Genomic DNA, 10726 nt, shown 5'->3' on the forward strand with positions numbered 1-10726 from the left:
CAAAGGTGGCAATTATCATGTCCACATAATTCAACGGTGGCAATTATCATGTCCACATAATTCAATAATAATCCACAGAACTTCTGTCTGCATAATAATTCATTCGAGGAATGTTTTGCTTGTGTCTATCTCGTCAAACATTTATAAAAGCATTTCATGTATTCGCAGTTCAAAAATATATTTCAAAAGCATTTAATAAAGCAGTTGTAAAAACAGCGCATGTATTTTCAGTCCCAAAAATGTAAAGAGTAAAAGGGAGCAAATGAACTCACAATACGATATTTTGTAGTAAAAATATGCATACGACGATACTGAACAATGCAGGGTTGGCCTCGGATTCACGAACCTATATCAATTATGTATATTAACACATATAATAACAACTAACAAGTTTTTATATATATATATATATATATATATATATATATATATATATATATATATATATATATATATAATTTACATATCATATTATTAAATAAGTTATATTTATCCTATATTCTTTAAGTAGTAACTATTTATTTCTATCATACATTTATTAAACTTAATATAGTAAATACTTATTAAAGTAGTTTAATAATATAATATTTATCATTTATCGTAATATATTAAAAATAGAATTTTATTTCAAGATTTATATATGATAAGAATATATATATTTATATTATTAATATATTTTATATATAGCTTATTTAATATCATTTTAATAAAAAAAAATTTAGTAATATGTAATATTAATGTATTTGTAATCTATTTTTGTAAAAAAAATTATTTGTAATAATAACAATAATAGTGATAATAATAATGATAGTAATAATAATAAGAGTAATAATAAATACTACCTCACAAGAAAAGCTCCAAAAAGAAATTAACTGCCTCAACCGGGGCTTGAACCCACAACCTCTCGAAACCCAACAACACCCCTAAACCATACGACCTGTTCTGTTTTTTCTATTATGTTATCAGATATTATTATATATAACCCGAATATCTAACCAACCCCTTCACCTTCTTCATTACATAACCATCATCATCAATATCTTCATCATACATTATATCATCATCGGGTATCCTCACCGAGCTAGTATCATCATCATTAACGATTATCGATTACCACCTATTCAACATGGGTTTCGGCCCAATATAGAAAGAAACATGGTGGCCTAATCGCTAAAACATGAATCCAATTAATTTCAACCTATGGATAATTAAATGTAGCCCAATAATTAGCAATCTATTATATCTTTGGCTTATTAAACTGAATTATAATCGAGCACAGGAAAAATAGCATGTTATCGATACGACCGTAGTAGCAAAAATATCATCTTCGTTTCAACTTCACCATGTATCATCTATGGTTATCACATCGTCATCTTCATAAACGTGATTATCATAATAATCATGATCATTAGTCGATCCCACTACATTCGCAATTGCCTTATGCACCCTCAAAAGTACATCCTTTATCATTAGTGGAGTATGTGGTGACAACTTTTGACCTCTCCACCGGAAAAAAAAAAAGAATGAAACATCATCATTTTCAAATGTTCAAGTGTTTAAATACGTAATCCTTTGGCCCAACTTCATTAATTAGCAAAAGTGATCGGTTTTTAATGGAAGACAAAATCATTCGCTATCTACTCATTGTAATCCTCATGTCATCATCATAAGTCGCTGTACTAGAAACACAAGTGGGGTTTGGTTTGCTAATAAAAGAACAGATTCATGGTAGCATTCGAATTAAATAAATCAAATGGGTTGTCCATTGGTTTAATTGCCGGTCACGAAGATATAAAAGGAACGTGCATTGCTGTCATTATTTAAGACAAAGTTGACAACTAATACTCAATGATATAAAGCACTCTATAATTTGTTCGAGAGAAGGAAAAAATGATAGTTTTCGAATGGTACAAACCAAAAAACAGTAGCGAGTAGCAGCAGGTTTTAATGGGTTCTTTTTGGCTGTTTTGGTTTAGGAGCTTGGTGATCAAGGTGGTTGTCGTGTTTGTATTTGGTGACTAGTGGTGATTCGAACAGAAAAATAGTAGCAACACAAATGGGTGGTAATGGTTGTCAATGATGGTGTGTGATAGATGATAGTGTGATCAAGTGGTTCACGGTGGTGGTATACATGAGGATATGAGTAAAGGTGGTTCGAAGGTGATGGTTTCTCATTATGGTGAAGTGATTGATGATACCCGACGTGGGTTTGAGTTGTCGAAGAAATCACAAGGAAGAAGTAGATGGATGAATGTAACTCTATATCTCTCTCTCCCTCTCTATCCTTTGCATATGTAATTATCTATATACATATTGTGCATTTAATTGATTGAAATAGAACTTAAAGGTACAATCGATTTATTTTATATTCAAGAAGGTATCGACGTTATATTCTAGTAGAAGAAGTCAGGAAAGAAAAACAAAACAGGTAATGACATGTAACAAAATCGTACTTATTTGATATTTAATTCTGACAGATTTTGTTATATAGCTTAGGAGCATTCGACCAGAGGAATCAATCAAGAAGAAAAAGAATAGAAAGTAGAAAGTGATGGCTAATAGATTCGTACTACATTTGATATCAATATTTCACAATTTTTGTATCTGTTTGTTTTGTAATGTTTAATAGAGATCGATGACGAATCTTGAACAGGAGAAGGAAATAAGAAAACATAAATAGATAGAGACCTGCAACGGTTTCGTACGCTTTAACTGTTATTGACAGCTAAAAATCTTTGATCTTGATTCTTTTGCAGCGAAGAAGTGGTAGACAAAGAATCAACTTGTGTCAGAAGAAAAAGAAGATCAAAACAAAAGAAGAAGAATACATCAGATACAGTAAATGATTGATATGTGAAACAGAATCCTAGAATGTATCTGTTCAATTAACGAAATATACATCTATCCGTTCTTTTTTATATATTTTACTACAATTTGTCCCCTTATATATCTTAATCTGTATATATATACATATAGGTATATTCGTATATTGATATGTGAAACGTGGTATATGAATTGTTGTATGAAAAATACCGGTTTTAAAGATTACAAACACTAACGGGCAGTGTACCCGATCGTGTAGTAGTATAGATAATGGTAAAATCCGTGTATCGTTCCAAGGACAGTTATATGTGCAAGTTAAGATTGTATAAACTAAATTGAGTTTTAACTAGATAAAATGAAATCAAACAAATACAAGATATTGAGTTGCCGTTTAACGATGGACAAATCAATAAAGGAATAAGTTTAAAGGACAATATTTTTGGTATTTTAGATTTATAAAAATGAAAAGATAGTTTTTATATCAAATTAAACAAATATGCTCGTCTAGACTTTTTAACCTCGAATGTTGATTATTGTTTTAGGATTAAGACTGGATTGATTGACTACGTACGAGAACTAATTAATTGGTTTACCAAGAGTAGTCTTGTGCAGACACTCAAACGGGATTACACGACGCAAGTGATGTTCTTGTCATCTAAGACCTCCTATTTGTAATCAATTAATTCAACTAGCCTAAAGACTTGAATGATGATCATGCCAATGATGTGTTGATCATGATCCACTCCTATGTCAACTAATGGTTTAGCTTAGTTCATTCCCTTGGTCCGGTTAAATGCCCAATTCACCCAACCCAAGTAATCAATTTAGTATAGTAATAGGATCCCTATAAACGTCACTAAATAAGGCAAATTACTAACACTTATTAGTTATATGGAATCGAGTAGTGAAAATATGCATAACAGATTCTAGGGAAGTGATCGTTCTCCTAGACAACTACACATATTAATTAAGCTATCCGAAAGTATCTACAAGAGTCGTTCTTACATTCTTATAGAGATTAACCGTTTGAACGCAACTTACCCCTTTTGGTCAAAGACGGGCAAACACTTGTCACTAGGTGTAAATCGATATACTAAATCAACAAGATGATATTTCTTAGTTGAACAAGTATACTAACTAATTGAATCGAAAAGACTAAACTTAACAAGAATGGTTCTTTTATTCAAACATCAAACTATCATGCATAAGAACAATCAATCAACAAAAGTAAACAATCAACATCTCGGTTATTTATCTAGACAAGCATAAAAAGAAGTAGCTAACAATCATAATTAAAGACAATAACAAACTGGAAACAAAGATAGAATTCATTGAACTAACAAGAATCGACCTCTTGAAGCAATCTTGGATGATGATCCTCATAATTCTTGATTCCGGATTGAAATGATGGATTAGGTGATCCAGGATTACTCCAAGGATCACCTTGAATCGTAACCTTAGCCTCTGAAAATGACTGTGAACTGGTGTTTTAAGAATGAAGCTGGAAAGGGGTTTTAAAAGGCTGAACAGTAGCTGGAAAGTAGGGTGCGCCGAGCATACAAAAGCACGTACGCGATGCGCACTGTTCACCTACCACAATTCCACTTTACAGCTTGAGTTACACGTCCATATCTGCTTTACACGTCAGAGTGCACGGAGAAAGTGCGCTGAGCGCACTCCATGGCGCACTCTACTATTCATGCTTTTTGACTTGTTTTCGATCACAGAATTCTCTGATCAAAATTTGGACGAGTGAGCTGAGCGCACTCCTTGGCGCACTCCTTGGCGCACTCTACTATTCATCGACTTTTTGACTTGTTTTCGATCTCTGAGTAGTATCATCCAAAATCTTCCATATTTCTTCAATTACACAATGATTCTAACTATTTTACAATAAAATGGAATACAAACGAAAATACTATGTTTACACACGAAATAAACAACGATAGAACTTGATATTGCGACTAAAGATATGTCTAATTTGAGCAATATCATATATTAGTAATTATAATTAATCATTTTTATATACTTGTATTAATATTACACTTAATTATTTGGTATCTTAGTTTACATATTTAATTCAAATACTTAAATTATATTTTATAATTTCAAATCAAATTAATATACATATACTTACATTTATATATATATATATATACACATATTTATTTACAAGCAATTGTTCGTGAATCATAGGGAATAATCAAGGGTTAAATGAATTCATAAAAATAGTTCTCAACTTTCGAGACTCAACATTACAGACTTTGCTTATCGTGTCAAAGATATTAAATTGTATCGAGAATTTGGTTTAAAATTAGTCAAAATTTTCCGGGTCACTACAGTACCTACCCGTTAAAGAAATTTCGTCCCAAAATTTGAGTGAGGTCGTCATGGTTAACAATAAAAATGTTTTCATGACGATTATGAGTTGATAAATAGAGTTTTATCATTATTGAGTAATATGGATAAGATAATTCGATTACTCAAAGAGTACGAGTGAAGCTATCACTAAATAGTGAAATGAGAAAGACATGTTTCATCATAACTTTTGATTAGTCATGGTTGAATTCCGGAATTCAAGGGATTTAAAGAAAATCTTCGAAATCCGAAAGATTTGATTCTTCGACGAATAAGGAAATTAAGATCTCTATAATTAAATACGGTGATCTACCTCGATTACTCTATCCGATATTTCCATTATAAATTAAGCTCTTCCGTTCCATTATTCTCACCATTCCTATACTTTCTTTCTTAGTTCATACATTCAAAAGATTGTGAAAATGATTAATCCAATTCTAATCCTTGATATTTTTCTAATTATCATTTCTGTCATCCTTCTTTTCAACCTCCCACCAGAAAAATCTGTTTACTTCTACTATTACCTTGGGGTGATGCTATTCTTAATTATACCGTGTCTTTATATTGCTATTCTTATTAATATCCACGGTCTGTAACCTCCGTGTTGTTATTGGGCTTTATATTTTCTCTTATATTTTGGATCTCTTTGCCTTTTTATCCTCTTCTCGACCTCTATTAAAGCGAGTAACGGTCCAGAATTTGTAAGTATAAAGTTTCGAATGATCTTAATGTTCTAAACAGGAAAGAACGTAATAGCACAATTTGATTTGTTAAATTACCAGAATCACTGAGAATAAAACTATCAAGAATATAATTTCTTGATATGTTCAGAAGTTAGACAGAATGAAAGAGTTATGTAACATGGCACATGATGACGTTATGATCTGTGAATCATCACGTCCCATTAGAAATTCAGCATGATTTACTGTAATATAATCACGTTGATCAAGTGTCATTATATTATACTAACTCATGCATCAGTTTCCAACACTAGTTCAAAAACATTAGTTCGAATTTTTCAGAATTTAGAAACTAAAATAGTTTCCTTTTTATGATATATCACAGATAGTGCGGAGAGATAATTAATATCGGATGAGAATATTTATGAAAATATCCTCAGAAATATCGAAGATATTTATGATGATATTTTGGAATTTCCAAGTTCGAAGGTTGATTAAGAAAAAATTTTCGCAAAATTTTAACATGACTTCGGAGCAAGATATTCTCTAAAGATTTTAACGGATCCAGAATTACCTGGATTCTTTGAATATAGGGTATGGTCCTTGTATTTGTCCTTGATCTCCTCCGTGGTTAGTTCAATTCGTTTTCCAGTTCCAACTTTTCTGAGCTTTGCCAACATACTATTCTTTATCATCAAACTTCCGGCGATTAAGGTCGTTTACGGTTGCCTACAGTTTCTACTGCTTCATTCAGCTTTTTCAAAGTTCAATGTATTGATTCGTAGGCTGGGTGCTTTTTTAAAATTTCAGAATTGAAGATCGTAATTCTATGAGATAATTGTTATATGTATACATATAACTATTAATGTAGAAATGCTACTAGATTCGAAATACTGATTACTGATTCTCGGTAATTGGTATGGCAATTCTCGTTACAAGATGTGGATGAGTATATGAATAGGGTTTCAATGAATATAATGATTTTTCGGAAAGTCCAAATTCATTGAAGTTGCTGGTAAGTTTTACTGCTAATGTGGTGGAATATAAACGGTTCCCCGGTAACGATGACGACAGGAAAAACTTATATATCTAGGTTATAATAAGGCTAATTCAAATGAAAGTCGAAGTTGATTTGTTGAAGCTGTGACAAAATTGGCTAATTTGAAAAGGAATTGCAAAGTTATTTTTGGTAATAACAACGCCAAAGGAGCTAGCACAGATACGTGTTAAACGTTTACTCAATTTCCGAGTGTTTTCAAGTGCATAACTATATGCATCAATCTCTTCTTACGTAGATGAAGTGCGGTTGGTTCATCCTCTCGATTGAGGTGTTTCCAAAAATCATGAAAGGTTTGAACACAGATTGGAATCGTCAAGATACAAATGAGGTTTGAGATGAAATCAAGTGGCAAACTTGAAGAATTGTTTAGTTTCATATGTTATAATCAATATTTTAATTCATTTTAATTGTCCAATCTTATTAATCCACAATCGATAGTCCACAGTTACAGTCCAGTAATTCATATATACTTTAATATATTATATTTGAATTAATTAATACGTGTCGTGACCCGTATACATCTCAGACTCGATCACAACTCAAACTATATATATTATTATAGAATCAACCTCAACCCTGTATAGCTAACTCTCGCATTACTGCATATAGAGTGTCTATGGTTATTCCAAATAATATATATAGATGCGTCGATATGATATGTCAAAACCTTGTATACGTGTCCTGATATTTAAAGTGCGTAAAATAAATAACAGAAATTAAATGATGATAAATAAAATTGCAAGAATTAAAATTGCGATAAATAAAATGCGATAAAATAAAAGGTAATACGGAATTAACAGTTCGCTAGGAACAGTTAGCTAGGAACAGTTAGCGTGGATTCTTAACAAAATTTTTCATAGTTAGTTTGTTTGTTTCTAATAAATTTTATTTTGTCCAATGTTTTCTTCATTGTGCCACTTGTTGGATTCTGATAAATCAAAATTCAAATATGAAATTGGATGAAAATGGTTATTATGTGGTGAATGGATTCGTATATCGGTGGATGTAAGTATGATAGTAAACGACTGTTGAATCAGCTTCGAAGAATATACAGTGTAACTTATTAATGCGAAATCTAAATATTCCTCGGGTATTACCTACCCGTTAAAATATTTTCACCATTAACAGTTTGTATAAAAGAATTTTTAATTACAATCTTTATGAAAATATATTTACATATATATTTTCTTCAGATATAATCATGGATTTAATTAGTTAATATGATATTAAACTCATTTGATTTACCGTTAGAACAAGAATGTATAATCTCTAAAACATTAGATATTACATAATCGTCATGACGAACGAAGATAAATGATGTAGAACGATTCGTAGAACGATGATTATGCTCGAGGTACATAATGAGATGTTGAGGTGTGTTTTGTTGAAACTTAAGTTGTTGGTGGTACTGTTGGTGCCGGTGATGTTGCTGAAGCTGGTAAGTTTTGCACCATTTTTTCTAAATTGATTACTCGAGCGCGAAGCTCGTTGACTTCTTCCATTATTCCGGGGTGATTGTCGGTCGAAACGAGCAGATGAATAAGGTTTAGAATTTTTGATAGAATATAATCGTGGTGAGATATTCGGGAAATGAGAGTGAAAATGGTGTTTCAGATAGATTCGCCGATAAGTGCATCAGGTTCTTCACCAAGAGGTGAATTCGGTTGGTGGAAGGGATCACCTTCTTCTTGCCTACAATGATTACGTAAGCTACGAACCCATCAGATGAATTGGGGATGGCTTATTGGTTGATTCATTCTGGTGACACTGATTTCGGAGCTTAGGTGAAACTCCATATCAGAATAGCTGTAGGAATCCGAGGAATTCGAACTGGTTGAGGGATTCATCTCGTACGATCAGATAAAGGATTTTCGATAAGAATAGATTATAGGATGTAGATTAGTACCCTGCAATACATAATTTACATATGCATATAAAATACTAAAATCCCATAAGTTACGAAGGAATCTACGGAATATGTCAGGCAAGGTTTACAGTAACAGATACGCTAAGATACGAATTTATCTATACACTATCTATGCAATAGAGGCAGTAAGATGTGTCTAGACTTTAAGGATGATAAGCAAGTAATTTTCGACACGAAAAGATAAGCAAAACTTTTGACATGCAGACACGGTCGAAGTCCAGACTCACTAATGCATCTAAACAACTATCAGTTAGACATACTAATGCAAGACCTGGTTCGCTAAGACCACCGCTCTGATACCACATGTCATACCCCGTCCAAAATCTTCCGAACGAATACACTAACATATGGTACCATCGCGATGAACGGACCTCTATATGCCTTGAACGACTCCATGTAATGTCTCTAAATGAGTAAATACACAGCGGAAGATTTCTTTCATACCTGAGAATAAACATGCTTTAAAGTGTCAACCAAAAGGTTGGTGAGTTCATAGGTTTATCATAAAACAATAAAATTCATCATTTTGATAGACCACAAAATTTAAATCCTGCATGGTACAAATGGGCCCGAATCCTATACCCACCTGTAATGTACATGCGATATCTTTTAAATACAGTACACCTTTCTCGTGTACGAAATCATTTTTCATAAATCTTAGTAACCGTACACATATCTAGTGCACAAAAATAACATACACATAACCTGTGTATAAAATCATTCTCTCGATACATAACATTTACTTCAATTGGTGGCAATTATCATGTTCACATAATTCAATGGTGGCAATTATCATGTCCACATAATTCAAAGGTGGCAATTATCATGTCCACATAATTCAACGGTGGCAATTATCATGTCCACATAATTCAATAATAATCCACAGAACTTCTGTCTGCATAATAATTCATTCGAGGAATGTTTTGCTTGTGTCTATCTCGTCAAACATTTATAAAAGCATTTCATGTATTCGCAGTTCAAAAATATATTTCAAAAGCATTTAATAAAGCAGTTGTAAAAATAGCGCATGTATTCTCAGTCCCAAAAATGTAAAGAGTAAAATGGAGCAAATGAACTCACAATACGATATTTTGTAGTAAAAATATGCATACGACGATACTGAACAATGCAAGGTTGGCCTCGGATTCACGAACCTATATCAATTATGTATATTAACACATATAATAACAACTAACAAGTTTATATATATATATATATATATATATATATATATATATATATATATATATATATATATATATATATATATATATATATATAATTTACATATCATATTATTAAATAAGTTATATTTATCCTATATTCTTTAAGTAGTAACTATTTATTTCTATCATACATTTATTAAACTTAATATAGTAAATACTTATTAAAGTAGTTTAATAATATAATATTTATCATTTATCGTAATATATTAAAAATAGAATTTTATTTCAAGATTTATATATGATAAGAATATATATATTTATATTATTAATATATTTTATATATAGCTTATTTAATATCATTTTAATAAAAAAAAATTTAGTAATATGTAATATTAGTGTATTTGTAATCTATTTTTGTAAAAAAAAAATTATTTGTAATAATAACAATAATAGTGATAATAATAATGATAGTAATAATAATAAGAGTAATAATAAATACAACCTCACAAGAAAAGCTCCAAAAAGAAATTAACTGCCTCAACCGGGGCTTGAACCCGCGACCTCTCGAAACCCAACAACACCCCTAAACCATACGACATGTGCTGTTTTTCTATTATGTTATCAGATATTATTATATATAACCCGAATATCTAACCAACCCCTTCACCTTCTTCATTACATAACCATCATCATCAATATCTTCATCATACAT

The sequence above is a fragment of the Rutidosis leptorrhynchoides genome, chromosome 10 (genome assembly GCF_046630445.1).
Source record: "Rutidosis leptorrhynchoides isolate AG116_Rl617_1_P2 chromosome 10, CSIRO_AGI_Rlap_v1, whole genome shotgun sequence".
NCBI classification, from domain to species: domain Eukaryota; kingdom Viridiplantae; phylum Streptophyta; class Magnoliopsida; order Asterales; family Asteraceae; genus Rutidosis; species Rutidosis leptorrhynchoides.